The 8,133-nt window shown below is 43.5% G+C and overlaps 1 pseudogene; it reads right to left on the bottom strand.

The window, feature by feature from the left end:
- Positions 1–2,428: 2,428 nt before the first annotated feature.
- On the bottom strand, positions 2,429–2,546 carry LOC126254019 (5S ribosomal RNA; annotated as a pseudogene).
- Positions 2,547–8,133: the final 5,587 nt, after the last annotated feature.

Here is an 8,133-nt window from a genome sequence, read left to right as displayed (position 1 = left end):
CTAGCTTCCCTAATGGCAGTCCCCTCCAGAGATCCGAATGGGGGACGAGTCCGGAATCATTTGTCAATTGAGAGATCGTCAGAACATTTTTACAATTTCTGGCCATATTCTCTGTGGATACACATTATGTGCCTTTAATGAAGTGGTTTCATTGCCTTCCGCATTCTCATGCCGTTGATCACTGCTGATTCTTCTGCTTGTTATGGGTATTTTACCACTCCAAGGGCAAGAGAGTGCAAAGGACTTCTGTCCGTACCTCTGCCTACTTTGACAACGCCACTGGCAGAACGAGGGTGACTTCTTAAACCGGAAGTCTTCTGCCGCCATCGCTGACGATTTTTTTCAAAATTTAAATAGTGGCAAGGTTCAAACCGGGACCCAGGACTTTTCGATTGCTTCTCAAAGACGCTGCCCCTGTACTACTAGTAATAAAATAAGCTAGTTAGACAAGTTATGACAAATACTGACGGTTTCCTCTCGAGTTAGTTTTCAGAACTGCTTCTGGTTTATCAATTAGAGCATAAACTGCCAATATTCTACTTCTTCCGGCTTTATGTTCGTAGTTCAGATTTACATTTACAGGACCACTGGTAGTGGACAAAGGTGTGTCACAGAAAGAGACACGTAAAACAAGTTTTCCAAATAACCCTAACACTTTTTGTGATACACTGTACTGTTCAGTATGACATGTGCTGTTTAATACGCACTCAATTTTGGACAGAAGTGGCTCAGCTGCTGCATCCTTCACTTCTCCATATTCACGAAACTTATTTCCGTAAAAGTTCTGGTTCTGGTGATCATAGAGTCAAATGATATAGATTTCCGTGTTGGTAAATTCTTAGGCCTCGCAACACAATAACATGTTGCGTCAAGGTCTTAAAAATTACAGAATATCCAGTGACTATCAGAGGGCACATTCCACAAACACAAAATGTAGTTTCCTATATAATATGCATAATTAATTATAAAATTAATGGTCAAAACATTTTAGTTGCGCGAGTAAAAAATTACAAAACCAGGGAGGTATGATACGTTATTAATATGCGTTGTCCATCTAGATAGTCCACAAAAAAGATATACAATTGAAGTTCCAAACCGTGAAGTCTTTGAAATCCATACAGTATGTGTTTACCGAACACTCCATAACATAAAATAAGTAGCAATAAGTGAAAGATCTGTTAAAAGATAAGGTTATCAAAAATTGAAATTTGCATCTGTGTGCATGAATGGATTGCGGACCTCATACGTAGTGAGGAATGGCAAAAATCTTAATATTTCTTTGACAAGATTCCATTAAAAATAGTGATCGAAAGCACAGTACGTAGAAACCTAATGCCCGAGTGAACTTAAACAGATGAAAATTGGAAAACTAAGGTCATTTACGTAATTTATCTAGAGGATCTTGCGAAATACAAGTCTGGAAAACGTGTCGTTTCACTGACCAATCGAAAGTGAAATATTCATTACGAAAATAAATAGAATCAGCACTTCAGGAGAATGTTTCTACGAAATAACAACGCAGGAGGCTGCGTATCTGTTAACCATTCTGGTGCGAATTTCAATGCCGCCCGTATCCAGTGGAAATTATGTGGCAATCGCAGCAAGCAGACTTTAATTGCCAATCTTACCACGCACTTAGCGCCGGGCATCAAACCTAATGGACTCTAATTGTCCTATTTTAGGCTCTTCGACGCGTAGCATGAAGTTAGCAATATCTCTGTTGGATTTCAATTACGATAAAACCGATGTGGCATTTGCCGTTAAACACTGCAGAGGTCTACAGATGTCTACTGTGTGCCGGATTCCTGAATAAATAGCACTAACTTTAAAAGAAGAAACGGCAAACAAAATTCCACCTGTGTCGTAATGAGGTTCGGGAAACGAATCGGCATGGCGCAATGCATGTTCGGTAGGATCGCAGTTTAGCTTTTGACCCTCGCAATACCAAGGGGAGAAGGGTATTTCGTGTATACGTTTTGAAAATGCTGCAATCCAGTCAGTTACTTTGTATTTTAAAATTTTGAAAAAAATATCTAGTGTCTTTAACCTATTAACTCCTAGTAGTATCCGTCACTAACTCCAATGAACGTCATATTTAACATCTTCAGAGTCAGAACCTTACTTACACAACAGTATTTCTTTAAAAAGTGCATAAATCGTCCCCCCTCCCCCCGTCTTCCAGATAGTACACGTTACTGACAGTGCGTTGATGTTGCTTAACACCTCCCGAACAGGTCATGAAGGCCCAACTGTACCGACCGGCCGCCGTGTCATCCTCAGCCAATAGGCGTCACTGGATGCTAACATGGAGGGGCATGTGGTCAACACATCGCACTCCCGGCCGTATGTCAGTTTCCGAAACCGGAGCCGCTACTTCTCAAACACGTAGCTCCTCAGTTTGCCTCACAAGGGCTGAGTGCAGCCCGCTTGCCAACAGCGCTCGGCAGACCGGACGGTCACCCATGCAAGTGCTAGTCCAGCCCGACAGCGCTTAACTTCGGTGATCTGACGGGAACCGGTGTTACCACTGCGGCAAGGCTGTTAGCTTGATGTTGCCTGGAGTGTGCTAAAATTTATTTTCATGTTCAGGATATTGCTAACACATCTGTACGTCTTTAAAAATGTTGTTGTTATTATCTCTGCAAAAGTTAACGAATTTTGTACTTTTCTTTTCAATATCTTAGGGTGGTCATTAGGTACAGCGCGCCCCTTCACCTGGTTACGGGCTTTACATAAAATACGTTGGTATTGCTACGGCTAACGTTCTGCTGTCGACGAGAGAAGGACTGCACGTTCGGATTGTAAGAAGAATGCGAAAGGAATCAGCTTCGTTCTTTTCAAATAACCATCCCGCTGTTATCCTTAAGCTGTCTTCGGAAACAATGGATGGTTCAAATGGATCTAAGCACTATCGGTCTTAACATCTGAGGTCATCAGTCCCCTAGACTTAAACCTAACTAACCTAAGGACATCGCACACATCCATGCCCGAGGCAGGATTCGAACCTGCTACCGTAGCAGCAGCGCGGTTCCGGACTGAAGGGCCTAGAACCTCTCGGCCACAGCGGCCGGTGGAAACAATGGAAGCCTGCATAATGGTGTCAGGACAAATTCTGGAAAGCTGTCCTCCTGAATGCTAGCACCCTACGTCACAATTCCGCCACGTTGGAGCACGATCTCAAGAATCTAAGCCTCCTTGTGCTAGAATGCGTGTAAAAGTGGAGGTTAATAGTCAATCCTTTGCCAAGAGGTTTACGAGGGGACTTCGAAAAGTAAGTCACACATTATCACGGTAGGCCAAAGAACTTTTATTGTATGTTTCTCTAAGCTTCAGAGTGCCACAGATATATGACACTATAATGCTACATCGCCAGCAATCCTCTGGGAACAAAGCTCAGGGTACTGTACCCATATTTCAGTTCCTCGGCGATAGAAATCCGCTCGTTATTCACGGAGCCATTCGACAACAGCAGTGTGAACGTCCCCATTCTTGGAAAATCTCTCCCATTTCGGATGTTTCTGTCATCTTGCCGAAAAGGTGGAACTCGCACGATGAAACATCGAGATTTCCCTATCAGCATAACCCACATCTGTGCAGCCTTGGTCAAATTATTGGATTCGTTTTACTACTGCTTGATACAGTATTTAGTCCACGTGTCACCAGAATTTCACTGATAATCTGCTCGCAAATTCAGACGTTTTCCCCTCGAGAATTGTACCGTTCCACATACTTAAACTGTGGAGTACATTTTGAATTTTCATGCCATTTGCTGCACCCATTATCCATCCCGGCAGCAGCCCTTTGACCATGGGCGACAGGGAGCATGAGCTCCCTTCACACAGTGCGATACTCCTGTTACGTATTTGTCTCACCATGGGACGATAAGTGTTAATCACTTTCTGAAATACGTACATAACTGCACACAAAACACAACATGCAGCGTGTCATTCTTAATGGACAGAACTCTTCAGACGTGTGCTGGCATAAGCTGTCGCCAGCACACCTATCGGCAAAGAGGTTGATAGAAGAAGGATAATAGGTGATGAATCAAGTGCGCCTATGCGGAAAGAGGCCAAGGACAGACTTGCAAGCAACGCGCGGCCAACGCCATCTCTACCGTCAGTATTTAGATCCCTGCCACGGACCAGAGGGACAGTCAAGTCACAGACAGTTACCCCAGTCGCAGACCGAGTCGCAGTTGCAGTCAGTCGCAGTTACTAGCGCAGTCACTATTCTAGTTGGCGTCTTTTAGTTCACATCACCAGCTACGAGAGTTTTGTTGTATTTATAGCGGGACTTGTACCTCACCAGCATTGAGGCCAACGTGGACTACTATGGAAGAGGTTGCACCACAACACATGCAAGCTTAAAGATAAGTAGCCTCTTGTTCTTGTTAAGGAAGAACCCTGTTAATACACGTGTGCAGTTGTAGAAAGAGGTTACCGACCATCAAACAATATCCTTTCTCTTGCTTCCCCTGGTACAAGACTCTACAGTGACAACGACGACACAGAAAGATGTAGAAGTAAATTCGAGCAGGCTGCAAAGGAGGATCAATCGCCGTTACTTTTCATAATCATATATATATTATTTCTCAAAGTCAACACCCCTTTTTCTCAACACATACTAATCGTACTGGGGTGAAATATTTAAATGGTTTCTGAAATTGGAAGCCAATTTTGCGGTAAAGTTTGCAACACAGACAGAAAAAAATCACGACACCAAGAAGTAATGTAGAGTAACCAAATTTCTGGAATACATTGTCTGGGTAACATATTTAAGTGATTAACAATGCAATATCATCGGTTAATATAAGTGCAAGATGCGCTATAGCGAATGGGAAGTACAGTGACATATTAATAACTGGTGTAACGCCAGAATACTGAATGCAAGAACGCAGACGTGCATGCATTGTGTTGTACAGGTGCCTGATGTCAGTTTCTGGGATGGAATTCCATTCCTGTTTCCCTTGGATGGTCAATACAATGACGACTAATACTGTTTGTGGATGACGCTGAAGTTGTCGTCCGATGATGTCCCATATGTGCTCGGTTGGAGACAGGTCTGGGGATCGAGCTGGCCAAGGCAACATGTTAACACTCTGTAGAGCATGTTGGGCTACAACAACGGTACGTGGGCGAGCGTTTTACTGGTGTAAACTACCCACTGGAATGCTATTCATGAATGTCAGCACACAATTTCGAATCACCACACTGAAGTACAAATTTCCAGTAAGGACACGTGGGATAACCACAAGGGTGCTCCTGCCCTCATAAGGAAACACACCCGAAACCATAACTCGAGGTGTAGATACAGTGTGTCTAGCACACACAGAGGTTGCTTGCAGGCGCTCATCTGGCCTCCTTCTAACCGACACACGGCGATCACTACCACAGAGGCAGAACCGGCATTCATCAGAAAACACAACAGATCTCCACCATGCCCTCCAATGAGCTCGCGCTTGAGAGAGGTCGCAAATGGCGGTAGTTTGAGGTCAGTGGAATGCATGCTACAGGGCGGTTGGTCTACAACACTTCCTTGTGGAACTCAAGGAACAAGGATAGCAACGGCACATACTGGGCCCACAAAACATACGCTAGTACCACAACAGAGCCAATTGTGTTTGTCGGGAAGCGGACTGAATAGGTCTCAAGTGGATGTCAGTTCGATTCACACAGATATGCAACATTTGTACAGTCCTGTAAAATGAAAATCGCCGGAAGACCTTTGGCAATGCGGGAAATAACATAGAAAATTTTTGCTACCAGCTCCACCGTGGATATTAAACTGATTCTCATAAAATGATATTCTGCGGCTTCAGCAAATCGCAACTGACCTGTCACCTTCCAGCCCGACCTAAACTTCAGACTGTGCTGCAGATCACTCTGGGGACCAAAACCTACACTCCAAAATAATTATTTTAATAAAAATAAATTTTTAATATGGAATTCTTAAAATCGGACTGAAAAGTATAAAATAATTTCTCCCACCCTCGTACAGATTCAAAATCCCACACGCGTAGTTCTGATAATTCGGAGTTGTGAATTTTAATAGCTTTAAAAATACTTGAAAGATTGATAACGAAAAACGTGGGGTATATGGACAGGTAATAGTTAGGAGGCCAACCATTGATGCACCAGTTGTGTACTGTATGCGCCCCATGTTTTTCGCTATAAAGCCTTAGAAGTTTTTTCATAGCCATTAAAAATCCACATCACATATTTTTATAACTCAGTGCAGGGGGATTTCAGTCTGTATACATTTGAGATAAGTTAGTTCATATTTTTCAATTTGATTTAGAAAGTATTATATTTTTGAAACTTCCTGGCAGATTAAAACTGTGCTCTATTCAGCACTTGCCCGCGAAAGGCAAAGGTCCCGAGTTCGAGTCTCGGTCCGGCACACAGTTTTAATCTGCCAGGAAGTTTAATATCAGCGCACACTCCGCTGAAGAGTGAAAATCTCGTTCTATTATATTTTTATTAAAATAATTATTTTCTGCTTTCTAGCCCGTGTGTGTGAAATTTATCAGTGGCTTTTAAACATTTTGAGGAGATTATAAGACAGAAGTATGTAAAATTTCAAGTTTATTTCTGCGTATATTCACCTAATAATCTTAAAGAGAACCGTGTTATACTTGTCTATGAATAGTACGGGTTGTCCATAGTTCGTCTTTGCAATTCATACACATCAATACGTGCAGCCTTAGTGGCACGGATAATGTCTACTAGGGATTCCATTTCACTCCACGCACAATTCAAGCTTTCCACGTGACATGTTCAAATGCATTGCGAAAGCATGCCTTCTAGTCCTGTAGTCTCTACCTTAGTTCCGTACACTAGATTACAAAACCCCACAAGAATAAGTCTAGTGGTGTGAGATCAGAGGCTCGTGGCGGCCATCAAATTGGACAATCTCGTCCAATCCACCATCCGGAAACTTTTCATCTAGAAATTGACAAGCATTTAGGGACCAACGGTGAGGTGCCCCATCCTGGTGGAATATGAAATCAGGCAGCAAGTGTTTCAGTTGTGGCACAGCAGGCGTTTGTAAAATGTCCAGGTAAACATCACTGTTGACGGCCCACTCGATGAAAGAGAATGGACCAGTGATGCAGTTGTAGATCAGTCCCCACCAAATGTTAATCTTGGAACTGCCCCTTTCCACTTCATGCGTAACATGAGGATGCTGTGAACCCCATACATGAACGTTACGACGATTCAGTCAACGGGATACATGAAACGTATCCTCGTAATAGAAACGAATCTTTTCCGGAAAATCATCCTTTGCGTCATTCTTGCCTAGCATTCCCTCTGCAAACTGTTCGCGCTGGGCTGTATCCGTAGGCTAACGGTTTAAGTAGCTGCATCTTGTTGGGATATGGGCGTTACTTCTTATGCAAGACATTGTCCACTGTTGATCGTTTCATTTCCAGGTCTCTGGCTGCTGTACGCACCATTTTGATGGACACCTTGCGAACGCCTTCCATACCTTGTTTTGTATCCCGCCTGGAAGGCGGCGCATGGGTCTGCTCCTGAATTCTGAAAAAGAGGTCGAATGAAGGAAGCGAGTAGGAACAGGACAGGTAAAGCACGTCGGTACTGCAAGTAAAGTAAAAGGGGTTTTTTACTAGTGTATAAACATATGCAAACATATTACATAACTTTAGGTGATGAGCACGTAGGAGTGCCGCTAAAGTCCAGATAGGAAAGTCTCAATAGCAAGTTAAGCCAAAGCGATGGTTCTCGGCCTCTGCTCTTCATGAACTGGGGCGAAAGTGGAGCGGCGCTCGTAGAACTGCACCGCGTCGGCTAGAGGGCGCTGTCGTCGGTGTAGAACGTCCGCTCTCTTAGTGCCAACCTACGCTGTGGCATCGGAAACATCGATACCATACCTTGTCCTCGTTGTCGCCTGAATCAAATGGTCGAACCGCCCCCTTTTTATGGAGAAGATTGCCTGTTTCCGTAAATGACATATCCCAAGTCGAACAGTTGGAGTTCGAAACTTTCATTGGCCTTGGGTATCGAGCCTCGTCTGTATGAACCAGGCCACACACTGAGCTTTCTATTGCGGTATCCACACTTTATCAGGTTTTCACATTCTATTTTGAGTAAAAACTGCATCACCTGGAAG

Source organism: Schistocerca nitens, chromosome 4 (assembly GCF_023898315.1).
Source record: "Schistocerca nitens isolate TAMUIC-IGC-003100 chromosome 4, iqSchNite1.1, whole genome shotgun sequence".
Lineage (NCBI taxonomy): Eukaryota > Metazoa > Arthropoda > Insecta > Orthoptera > Acrididae > Schistocerca > Schistocerca nitens.
This window is presented reverse-complemented; position numbering and strand designations above follow the sequence as displayed.